A 12,111-nucleotide genomic window follows, 5' to 3' on the forward strand; every position below is an offset into this window, starting at 1 on the left:
TCTGGGTATTTTGACATTGGCATCTCAATATGTATACTCCTTATTGTCGTTTCTTGTTACCATTATTAGTTTATTCCCAACAATAAGCAGCTTTCAGTCGGTTAATACTCCCCAGAAATCAAACCTCCATTTGGATCGGACTTCCTTAACTCTTGTGCAAAAAGGTGTGCAGTATACCGTTGCATCTATTTTCAATAAGCTCCCACTCGAATTCAAAACTCTTAACAGTAAACCACGCGCTTTCAAATCGAAACTGAAGAGTTTTCTCATGGGTCACTCCTATTCTGTCGAGGAGTTGCTTGAAAAATTAAGCTGATTCTTATTGTATTGCTGATAGTGTTTACTTAAACTTATGGGCAGACTTTTTTTAGGTTCATGAACATTTATTTTTATGTGTTATTACTTTTATGTTGTAAGTTCATATACTGACACGTTCCATGACCTTGAAGATTTGCTCCTCAATTTGGTTTTGCGTAACTTGACGTGTAAATAAATAAATTTCCGTAATGGAATGTCCCATGCGTTTAGCTCCAGTCTGTTAATTTTTGTCGAGCCATAATCACTTTGGAACCTTCTCACACGAATCTCGTGGGTACAAATGACAGTTCTGCCAATGTACTAGTCTTTCATATGTTGTTCATGAGATACTACCATCATCGGTGTATGTGGATGTGAGACTGGCATGACTTCTGCCACCTCGGTGTGAGTAACGACTAGCCTTAAGCCGTCGGCACACGCAACGTGCCGTCGAACGTCAACGTTGAGCGTGCCAAGTTCAGCGTGCTGCTGAACGCTCAGGAATGATGCGACTCGTGCATACGGCACGTGGCACCCAACGTGGTATAGTCGATCGCAACGCACTCCAGCGGCACTTTGACGGATGTTTCTAGTTCGTAAATCGCACTGTTTACTCAACGGAACACTTCTTCGCATAACATAAACATTATTTCATCATTCCCACATTTTAGTAAAACCCCAAGGTCAGTCTTGCTTGATCACTGTACCTACCCAGTAGCAGATCCTTTGCAACATGTGAATTACGAAGCGTAAAAGAAAAAGGAGCAAAATATCTGTACACAAGCAGCGCGAGCTGTCCTGTAGATTAAGCCAATCGAACAGTCACCCCTCAAAAAAAGGTGAAATTATATTTACATAACATCAAATATTATAGCACATACTTATATTAAACTAATAATGAAGTTTCAGAACCAAATAAAAACGCGAATGTTGGGAAAAATGATTTGGAAGTGTTAAGACGCGAACCAGTGACTCAACAAAAACTGATTATCGGGCAGAGACGCTACTCATTACGCTTTTCTTTTTTCATTTTGTTCGTTGTTGATCTTTTTTGCTTTTTTTAATCTGCTCGGGGCGGACATCCGTTTAAGTTCGTTGTTGATCGATTAACTCATTTTTTTTTTTTTTTTTTGTTACATAGGGCAGCTATTTCTCTGACCAAACACGCTGAGCTACCGTGCCGGCACGCTAAGCCAACAATATGCTCCTGGTACTTCACCATATTATATTAGGCCTCACTGAAAACGTTAATCGTAGATAATTAAGTTGCTAATTAAAATTTAATTATAACAAACTGTACCAATAACAATGCGTTTGGGTGAATCTTCAGTGCGTCGCTGCCTTCAAATAGCCTACTCTCATAACACGCTCGTTACAGTAATTCTTTTGCAACGAATATGATGTTTCTCATTATTTTATTGGAACGAATCACACAACTTACAACGGGTTTTCCAGTGGTTCTCAACTTGCCGATGCTCAGAAACGGCATCTATACATATAGGCGTGAAATAAATGCCAGTATGACGCCTCATAACTCTGTACTGAAGGGAAACGGGGTGTGTGTGACGTAGGTGGCGTTGTGACATCTCATTGGTCAACGCTCAGACGCACGCTCAGAATATCTGACATCCCAGATATCGCTCTGCAAGTTCGGAAAGACTCCCGAGCGTGCTGTTGCACGCTATGACGTCAGAAACTCGGCACTCTCAACGCTCAGATGCACGGTCCGTGTGCCGACAGCTTTACACTCAGCTGCAGGCTGCAGTAAGAGAGAAGTAGTCAAGACTATGAGGCGACTGCAGCGCCACGGCCCGCAGACCTGTCACAGTCAGGAACTACAGCGAGTACGAAGCAAGCCACGGGCGGCCGTGAGCAACCCCGTCAGGACTGACGTAATAGCGGCGCCTTGATCTGTGAAGTATGCAACCCGCAACATGAGCTTCTCGTATTCTCAGTTTCTTACGTGTAGGCAGCATAGCTGCGCCCCTGCCTGCTGTTACGGGGTGCTGCTCACGGACCACAGCATCGGTATGCAGCCTATTCTCCCCCCCCCCCCCCCTCCCTGCTGCGCTGCTACGACACGCCGACACCCCTCATTCTATTTGTGCGAAGAGGGCGACGTGACGCCGCCCTAGGGACAGGGGAGCACCGGCTACACCTGCCATTCCAACCGCGTACACCTGCCCTCCCGCTCCCCAAGTTACGGAGAGAATAACGCGGAAACCCACCCGCTAGGACGTAGGGTTAGCTTCTGCGTACCAAACGGTCTCCACCCTCGTACTTCAGTTCGGCTCACACAGGGTGTTCGAAAAGCGCCTTGCTGTTACGACGCACGCTGGAAATGACGTCCACGGTCTGAACCCGCTTTAATTTTGTTCGAAACACTTTTTGCGGATTTGAGTGTGATACTCTTCTCAGGTACGCATTTATTTTAGTTTTTAAGCCACAAAATGTGCGCAGGTGACGGTGAGACACTACCGATTTTGCTGCTCCTCGAAAAAAAAAAAAAGGTCACTTGGAGTAATTTTCAACGAGCGAGTGAACTATATAGGCTTTTTGGAACGACAGGTCCCTCGGAAAACTCTTTCACAATATGCATAGCAGTGTTAGCTGAGTACGTAGAAGCGCTATCTTGTTAAAACTGTAAGACATTTATTTCGTTTACCTGTAGCTGGCCACTGAAATCGTGGATCACTGAATAATATGACATCCACTTATGGAAAGTTTTGCTGAGATAACTCTTTGTTTCAAGGGTGACAGTGTGAAGTCTGTTCAAAATGGTTCAAATGGCTCTGAGCACTATGGGAATTAACATATATGGTCATCAGTCCCATAGAACATAGAACTACTTAAACCCAACTAACCCAAGGACATCACACAACACCCAGCCATCACGAGGCAGAGGAAATCCCTGACCCCGCCGGGAATCGAACCCGGTAACCCGGGCGTGGTAAGCGAGAACGCTACCGCACGACCACGAGATGTGGGCTGTGAATTCTGTAAACTTCCTTCTTCGGTGTACTTCCAGTGATAGCGGCTGTATCTTACAGCAAATGTGGAATCTTTAATTTTCTACTTTTCTTAGTGCAATGTTTCAGTATGAATCTCTCTCTATTGCGTAATGTTTCGAAGACATCGATTAAACTGTTCTGACTGCATATCAATGGAACTCTAATCCTGTCTTGTTCTATAAGAATACCCTCTAAGTGAAATGTTCAGAATGAAGAAAGACGTTCTAAATCTGATTGCTATTCACACCAGTGTTTTTTTTTCTGAATCCGTGTCAGGAACGTCATAACATTTAAGCTCAGAACGTGATCCAGGATCCTGCAGCAGACGGACGTCAGCGAGAGTGGCCTGTAACTCGTTGTGTGCCGTGTTTCCTGTAAACAAGAGTGCGAGATGCTGTCATAGCCACGAACGCGGAATTAACCGCTGCCCTTTACTCTATGACAGAAAGGCAGGGCCCGTAATTTCTCCTTCAGAATTGTCATTTCACGGGCTGTCGAGCTATACTTCACTCTGCCTATCATTCACTGAATATCCATTGTTCCTCTGAAGCAATTCCAAACGTTGTATCTGTCGCGAAGCGCCGCAACTGACACATGTTCTCTCAGTCCCTCCCCCCTCTACCCTCCCTCCCTCCCTCCCTCCCTCCCTCCTTACCCTTTCCGCACAACCTTACTCAATTACACTCGCTCGGGTAGCCGGGAGAAAGCGCTGAGTCTCACCAATTGATCCCGCTTATAGGACGAACATTCTCCAAGTTGTTTCCGTAGTGTAGTGGTTATCATGTGCGCTTCACACGCGCAAGGTCCCCGGTTCGATCCCGGGCGGAAACACTTTTTTCCTTACATTAATCATAGCTAACACTTGGTTCAAGAATCATAAAAAAAGGCTGTATACATGAAAGAAGCCTGGAGATACTGACAGGTTTCAGATAAATTATACAGGGTGTTACAAAAAGGTGCGGCCAAACTTTCAAGAAACATTCCTTACACGCAAAGAAAGAAAATATGTTATGTGGACATGTGTCCGGAAATGCTTACTTTCCATGTTAGAGCTCATTTTACTACTTCTCTTCAAATCACATTGATCATGGAATGGAAATACACAGCAACAGAACGTACCAGCTTGACTTCGAACACTTTGTTACACGTAGTGTTCAAAATGTCCTCCGTTAGCGAGGATACATGCATCCACCCTCTTTCCAGAAAAAAAACACTCGTACAATGCGTTACTAATTGGATGTCCTCGTAAAACAGATGAAATTTGTGCGGTTGTTCTCGAAACTTAATGGAGCAGTGGTTGTACTACGAAAGCGCGAAGATGCACAGCTTGGGTGTTGTTTGCATTTTTTAGTTGTGACCGTCGCTATTTCATCCAGAGTCTCAGTGTCGTACTATGGCCTGTAGAATCGGTGGCCGCCTCGCCAGACCTGCTACCCCCGACACACACACACACACACACACACACACACACCACGCGTGGTGCTTCTCTTGAGACGTCTGTCTTGTGTCTCGCGCCGCTGAGACGTCTGCCTTCAGTGGGACGGCTCACATCCCCTCTGGCCGTATCCCACGCCGCCGTCTAGACTCCGGAGGGGAAAAAATATGAGAGAAACATAAAAGGCGAGCAGCGGCACCCCACGTAGTAACAAGGCCGCCATTGACGCGCCCAGGACAGCGGGTAAGGGCAGGGCAGCAGAGGCGCACACTGGCTCCCACTGACTGCGTCTTCCACGGCTGCGTGTTAGGGCCGTTGTTTTCATGCAGACATTTGAAAACACGTTGCGACACTGCACGCGTCACGGCGTCTATCCTCAAAATGTCCAGACACTCTGTGACCAAAATGGTACTGAAACAGAGGATGACAGACTAAAGGCCGAAATACTAAATGTCTTCTTCCAAAGCTGTTTCACAGAGGAAGACTGCACTGTAGTTTCATCTCTAGATTGTCACACAGGTGACAAAATGGTAGATACCGAAATAGACGACAGAGGGATAGAGAAACAATTAAAAGCGCTCAAAAGAGGAAAGGCCGCTGGACTTGATGGGATACCAGTTCGATTTTACACAGAGTACAGGAAGGAACTTGCCCCCCTTCTTGCAGCGGTGTGCCGTAGGTCTCTAGAAGAGGGTAGCGTTCCAAAGGATTGGAAAAGTGCACAGGTCATTGCCGTTTTCAAGAAAGGACGTCGAACAAATGTGCAGAACTATAGACCTATACCTCTAACGTGGATCAGTTGTAGAATTTTGAAACACGTATTATGTTAGAGTATAATGACATTTCTGGAGACTAGAAATCTACTCTGTAGGAATCAGCATGGGTTTCGAAAAAGACAGTCGTGTGAAACCCAGCTCGCGCTATTCGTCCAAGAGACTCAGAGGGTCATAGAGACTGGTTCACAGGTAGATGCCGTGTTTCTTCACTTACGCAAGGCGTTTGACACAGTACTCCACAGTCGTTTAATGAACAAACTAAGAGCATACGGACTATCAGACCAATTGTGTGATTGGATTGAGGAGTTCCCAGATAACAGAACGCAGCATGTCATTCTCAATGGAGAGAAGTCTTCCGAAGTAAGAGTGATTTCAGGTGTGCCGCAGGGGAGTGTCATAGCACCGTTGCTATTCACAATATACATAAATGACCTGGTGGATGACATCGGAAGTTCACTGAGGCTTTTTGCAGATGATGCTGTGGTGTATCGAGAGGTTGCAACAATGGAAAATTGTACTGAAATGCAGGAGGATCTGCAGCGAATTGACGCATGGTGCAGGGAATGGCAATTGAATCTCAATGTAGACAAGTGTAATGTGCTGCGAATACATAGAAAGAAAGATCCCTCATCATTTAGCTACAAAATAGCAGCTCAGCAACTGGAAGCAGTTAATTCCATAAATTATCTAGGAGTACGCATTAGGAGTGATTTAAAATGGAATGATCATATAAAGTTGATCGTCGGTAAAGCAGATGCCAGACTGAGATTCATTGGAAGAATCCTAAGGAAATGCAATCCGAAAACAAAGGAAGTAGGTTACAGTACGCTTGTTCGCCCACTGCTTGAATACTGCTCAGCAGTGTGGGATCCGTACCAGATAGGGTTGATAGAAGAGAGAGAGAAGATCCAACGGAGAGCAGCGCGCTATGTTACAGGATCATTTAGTAATCGCGAAAGCGTTACGGGGATGATAGATAATCTCCAGTGGAAGACTCTGCAGGAGAGGTGCTCAGTAGCTCGGTACGAGCTTTTATTGAAGTTTCGAGAACATACCTTCACCGAAGAGTCAAGCAGTATATTGGTCCCTCCTACGTATATCTCGCGAAGAGACCGTGAGGATAAAATCAGAGAGATTAGAGCCCATACAGAAGCATACCGACAATCCTGTTTTCCACGAACAATACGAGACTGGAAAAGAAGGGAGAACCGATAGAGGTACTCAGGGTACCCTCCGCCACACGCCGCCATTTGCAGAACGTGCCCAAACTGCCACGTGCTGACTGCACTGGACCTTCTGGCCACGTGTAACAGAAACTGCTTTGTCGCTGGTACAGGAGTTGTTAGCAAATCCTGGAGTTAAACAGAAGTAATATTTGGCGTTCCTCAAGGAAGTGATATATGCCCTTTTCGCTGGCTCTCTATTTGCTTTGTTTTATTATTCCCGTAACAACTAATATATGAGATAAAATTTGTTGCTACGAAAGGAGCCCCGAAATACCTTTTAGTGATACTGTGCTGTGACTTTCTTTGGATCACTAATTTCCAACAAGACAAAATATATTATGTTCTTATTATTCTGGATCTGGCTTTCTATTAAAGGAACATTTTTTTCGTTACTGTAACTCGCCATAAAGTTCAACATATCTTCCTTACTTTACAGTTACTGAAAAGGTTAATGAAAATTACTTCGTTATCAATACTGATGTTACAGTACGCAATGATTGTTCACCATCAAAATTTTGCAGTGGATTTTTGTTAACAGTAAAACACCGATAAGTACCACGACTAACACGAGAACATGAGACTATTATCGGAGAAAAAGATGTTTTTACTATAATCTTTGCCAGACCAGAGCTACGCACAGCAAGATTTCTTTTGTGTTATGAAGGTAAATTATCTTTTTGCACTGTTACTAATATATTATCGGCAGCCCGCGTCCACCTGTAAAACAAATCATAAAATCTGGTGCTCTGCCCTGCATTTTTGAAAGCTGAAACAAATAATTTTAGTTAGCTACTACCTGTCCGCTTCTTTGCGGTATGATTGGTTTCATTTAATGCAGTTTGAATGCGCCGCAGCTCTGCACCACGAATAATATTTAAATATCTGAAAATGTCTTAAAGGGATAGGATAAAATACCACGCAAGCTTATTACAAATCATAATGCAAGTTTTCACTAAATAACTCTATTCAAAAACATTTAAACATTAAATTATAACACATCTTTACAGTGAGTACGTAATGGCTTCCGTCTCTCAATCTTGACAAAAGAATGCTACGCAAGCGTATCGTCTGTGGCGGTTTCAGTACTCGCCGACACAGATATTATCTTTAAAAAAATCAGTACATAATGCTATACAAGAACAAAACGACAGACAATGCACGCGTCATGGCGTTAATCCTCAGAATGTGTATTATATTATTTATTTCCATACGTTTCAACTTGCAGAACGTGTCCAAACTGCCACGTGCTGACTGCACTGGACCTTCTGGCCACGTGTAACAGAAACTGCTTTGTCGCTGGTACAGGAGTTGTTAGCAAATCCTGGAGTTAAACAGAAGTAATATTTGGCATTCCTCAAGGAAGTGATGTATGCCCTCTGCTGTTCCTGAACTACAGTGTGCTCGTTTTAACTAGAGCCAACTAAATAGCTCGAAAATAGTGAAAGGTGCGAAATAAATGTTATAGGTGGAAAGATAACATTAGCAGAGGAGACATCTTCCGCGCTATGACTGCCAACCTCCTAACCACCCCTCCTGCGTGGGCCAAGTCAACCGTATATTTTAAAATGGGAACGCTCCATTTGTATTGCATATTCGGTTTCTCTGCAAAAAATACCAACGGTTTACGCAAACCATTTTTTCTCATTCGTGCTATCTGGCGCTATAATTAGAAAAACCTTAAGTGTGCTTGTTTTTGCAATTAATAACCGATGCACTTGGTTCTACAATTATTTGACGTTGTAAATCTATATGTTATAACGCCTGATCTTTATGACCGGAATTTATTTTAGTCTTGCAGATTTGATTGTACGGTACAGGGTGGTTATAAACTACGTGTAGCGTGGTCCAGGACCGGAGACGCGGGTGTAACAGTTTTCTGTTGCCATAGGGACGCTTGATTTCGGTGGGTCCCCTTGCCTCTCGCCATTGGGGTGCCTCATTCCGGTGAGTATCCATGGTAGGAGACCCGGTCACCGTCGCTTCGTGGACATCCTGCCTTACTACAGTGGTTGCGGTCTGTGCGGCGCCGGCAGGGGTGCTGCGGCCAAAGCGGGAGTTAAGACGATCGGAAGGGAAGACACGCACAAATCAGTCAGCCTGGTGACGGGCTTCACTAACGGCCACGGACATGCAGCAATGGGAAGGTCTGCTGGCTCGTCACAACCAACTCCGTAGAGACGTCTATATCTCCATTGTCTACTGTCAAACCACGATTTATGAGAGATGTTTATATTTTATTAATAGTATTAAGTAGCGGCATCACACTGAGCTAACTCAAGGCCTTATGGTGTGGGGAGCTACTGGGTGCGACCACTTGGTGCGTGCCTAGGGCACTATGACCAGTGTGACGAACATGAATGACACCCCGCTACCTGTAGCCATACCCTTTCTACACGACACTACAGACGCCACTTTCCAGCAAGACAATGCACAACCACATATTGCTGCACGAACACGTCATCTTGGAAATAACGGCGCTGGCAGGGAATGTCTGCACCAAAGTATTGTTGCCGGGAGAGACCGCCCGTTGATATAATTTTAAAAGGGCCGGAGAGACCGCGTACGGATACATTTTAAGAAAAGAGAGGGAACGACCGCGCATTGACACATTGTGTAATGGTAGCAGGGAGTGTCTGCACCAGAAAGCATTGTTGGCGGGAGAGACTGCACTGTAGCGTTCGTAGAAGTCAGTAGTAAGCGAGAAGTGAAGCGAGTCGGTAGCAGGTCTGAAGCGAGAGGTTGAGAGGAGCGGTGTGCCTGCCAGCCACCAGGTATGATTTACAAGAGATTATAAACCGATGCACAGAGACATCAGCTAACTATTATCATAAGAGGAACTAATATTACTGATTTTTTTTTTTTTTGAAACTGAAGACTACTGAAGATATTTTTGCGCAATGCTAGTTGTAAGATTATTGTAAAAAGTAAGTCCCATTTGAACGCTTGTAAAATCATTACGTTCAGAATATAATTAATTTTTGCCAGCAATATTGCATTACTGATTATAATCCATCCCAAAAACCATCAACGTAAAACTTTGCAAAATTTTATAGTCGTCAAGAAAAAGTTTAACTATGAATTACGTAACGTCAGTCAAATTAATTAAAGAATAACGTCAGATTTAGTAATAAATACAGCCACTTATTATGACAGCCCATCAGCAGCTAATAGAGTATAGTAAAACAGAGTAAGTATATTCGTGTCGCAGTTCGATGTAGCAGTCAGATGGCGATCCAGTAACAGTAAAAAAGATAAGAAACAGTTTTGGGTTATTGCAGGTAATTACTGAGGGCCACGACGACGACACATTGTATGTTTCGTCGAAATAATCAGGAAATCAGTTTTAATAAGCAGCAATTAAATTTGTATGCGAAGATTGAGAAAGAGAATAAATTTCAAAGGGAAGATTTCATTTGTTATTATTAAACAAGAGGTAGAAATCCTAAGGGAAGGTTCCATAGGTTATTGTAGAAGGAAAGGTTGCTTTACAAAAGAGATATAGAGGAGACGGGAAGGTTTCACACTATGTGATCAGAAGTATCCGGACACCTGGCTGAAAATGACTTATAAGTTCGTGGCGCCCTCCATCGGTAATTCTGTAATTCAAAATGGTGTTGGCCCACCCGTAGCATTGATGACAACCAGCCTTGTCGGCCGAGCGGTTCTAGGCGCTTCAATCTGGAACCGCGCGACCGGTACGGTCGCAGGTACGAATCCTGCCTGGGGCATGAACGTGTGTGATGTCATTAGTATAGTTAGGTTTAAGTAATTCTGAGTTCTAGGGGACTGATGACCTCAGATGTTAAGTGCCATAGTGCTCAGAGCCATTCTCGCCATTTGAACCATCTGAGCCTCGATGACAGCTTCCATTCTCGCAGGCATACGTTCAGTCAGGTGCTGGAAGGTTTTTTGGGGAACGGCAGCCCATTCTTCACGGCGTGCTGCACTGAGGAGAGGTATCGATGTCGACCGTGAGGCCTCGCACGAAGTTGGCGTTCCAAAACATCCCAAAGGTGTTCTATAGCATTCAGATCAGGACTCAGTGCAGGCCAGTCCATTACAGGGATGTTATAGTCGTGTAACAACTCTGCCATAGACCGTGCATTACGAACAAGTACTCGATCGTATTGAAAGATCTAGTCGCCATCCCCGAATTGCTCTTCAACAGTGGGAAGCAAGAAGGTGCTTAAAACATCATTGTAGGCCTGTGCTGTGATAGTGCCACGCAAAACAACAAGGGGTGGAAGTCCCCTCCATGAAAAACACGACCATCACCGCCTCCGAATTTTACTGTTGGCACTACACACGCTGGTACATCTACATCTACATCCGTACTCCGCAAGCCACCTGACGGTGTGTGGCGGAGGGTACCCTGAGTACCTCTATCGGTTCTCCCTTCTATTCCAGTCTCGTATTGTACGTGGAAAGAAGGATTGTCGGTATGCTTCTGTGTGGGCTCTAATCTCTGTGATTTTATCCTCATGGTCTCTTCGCGAGATATACGTAGGAGGGAGCAATATACTGCTTGACTCCTCGGTGAAGGTATGTTCTCGAAACTTCAACAAAAGCCCGTACCGAGCTACTGAGCGTCTCTCCTGCAGAGTCTTCCACTGGAGTTTATCATCTCCGTAACGCTTTAGCAATTACTAAATGATCCTGTAACGAAGCGCGCTGTTCTCCGTTGGATCTTCTCTATCTCTTCTATCAACCCTACCTGGTGCGGATCCCACACTGCTGAGCAGTATTCAAGCATTGGGCGAACAAGCGTACTGTAACCTACTTCCTTTGTTGTCGGATTGCATTTCCTTAGGATTCTTCCAATGAATCTCAGTCTGGCATCTGCTTTACCGACGATCAACTTTATATGATCATTCCATTTTAAATCACTCCTAATGCGTACTCCCAGATAATTTATGGAATTAACTGATTCCAGTTGCTGACCTGCTATTTTGTAGCTAAATGATAAGGGATCTATCTTTCTATGTATTCGCATCACATTACACTTGTCTACATTGAGATTCAATTGCCATTCCGTGCACCATGCGTCAATTCGCTGCAGATCCTCCTGCATTTCAGTACAATTTTCCATTGTTGCAACCTCTCGATACACCACAGCATCATCTGCAAAAAGCCTCAGTGAACTTCTGATGTCATCCACCAGGTCATTTATGTATATTGTGAGTAGCAACGGTCCTATGACACTCCCCTGCGGCACACCTGAAATCACTCTTACTTCGGAAGACTTCTCTCCATTGAGAATGACGTGCTGCGTTCTGTTATCTAGGAACTCCTCAATCCAATCACACAATTGATCTGATAGTCCGTATGCTCTTACTTTGTTCATTAAACGACTGTGGGGAACTGTG

At 44.4% G+C, this 12,111-nt stretch overlaps 1 non-coding gene across 1 annotated transcript; it reads left to right on the forward strand.

Moving 5' to 3' along the window:
* Nucleotides 1–4,066: 4,066 nt before the first annotated feature.
* On the forward strand, nt 4,067–4,139 carry Trnav-cac (transfer RNA valine (anticodon CAC)). Its single transcript has one exon. It is a non-coding gene; the product is annotated as a tRNA-Val (tRNA).
* The last annotated feature ends 7,972 nt before the right edge of the window (nt 4,140–12,111 follow it).

Source organism: Schistocerca gregaria, chromosome 9 (assembly GCF_023897955.1).
Source record: "Schistocerca gregaria isolate iqSchGreg1 chromosome 9, iqSchGreg1.2, whole genome shotgun sequence".
Classification (NCBI taxonomy): Eukaryota; Metazoa; Arthropoda; class Insecta; order Orthoptera; family Acrididae; genus Schistocerca; species Schistocerca gregaria.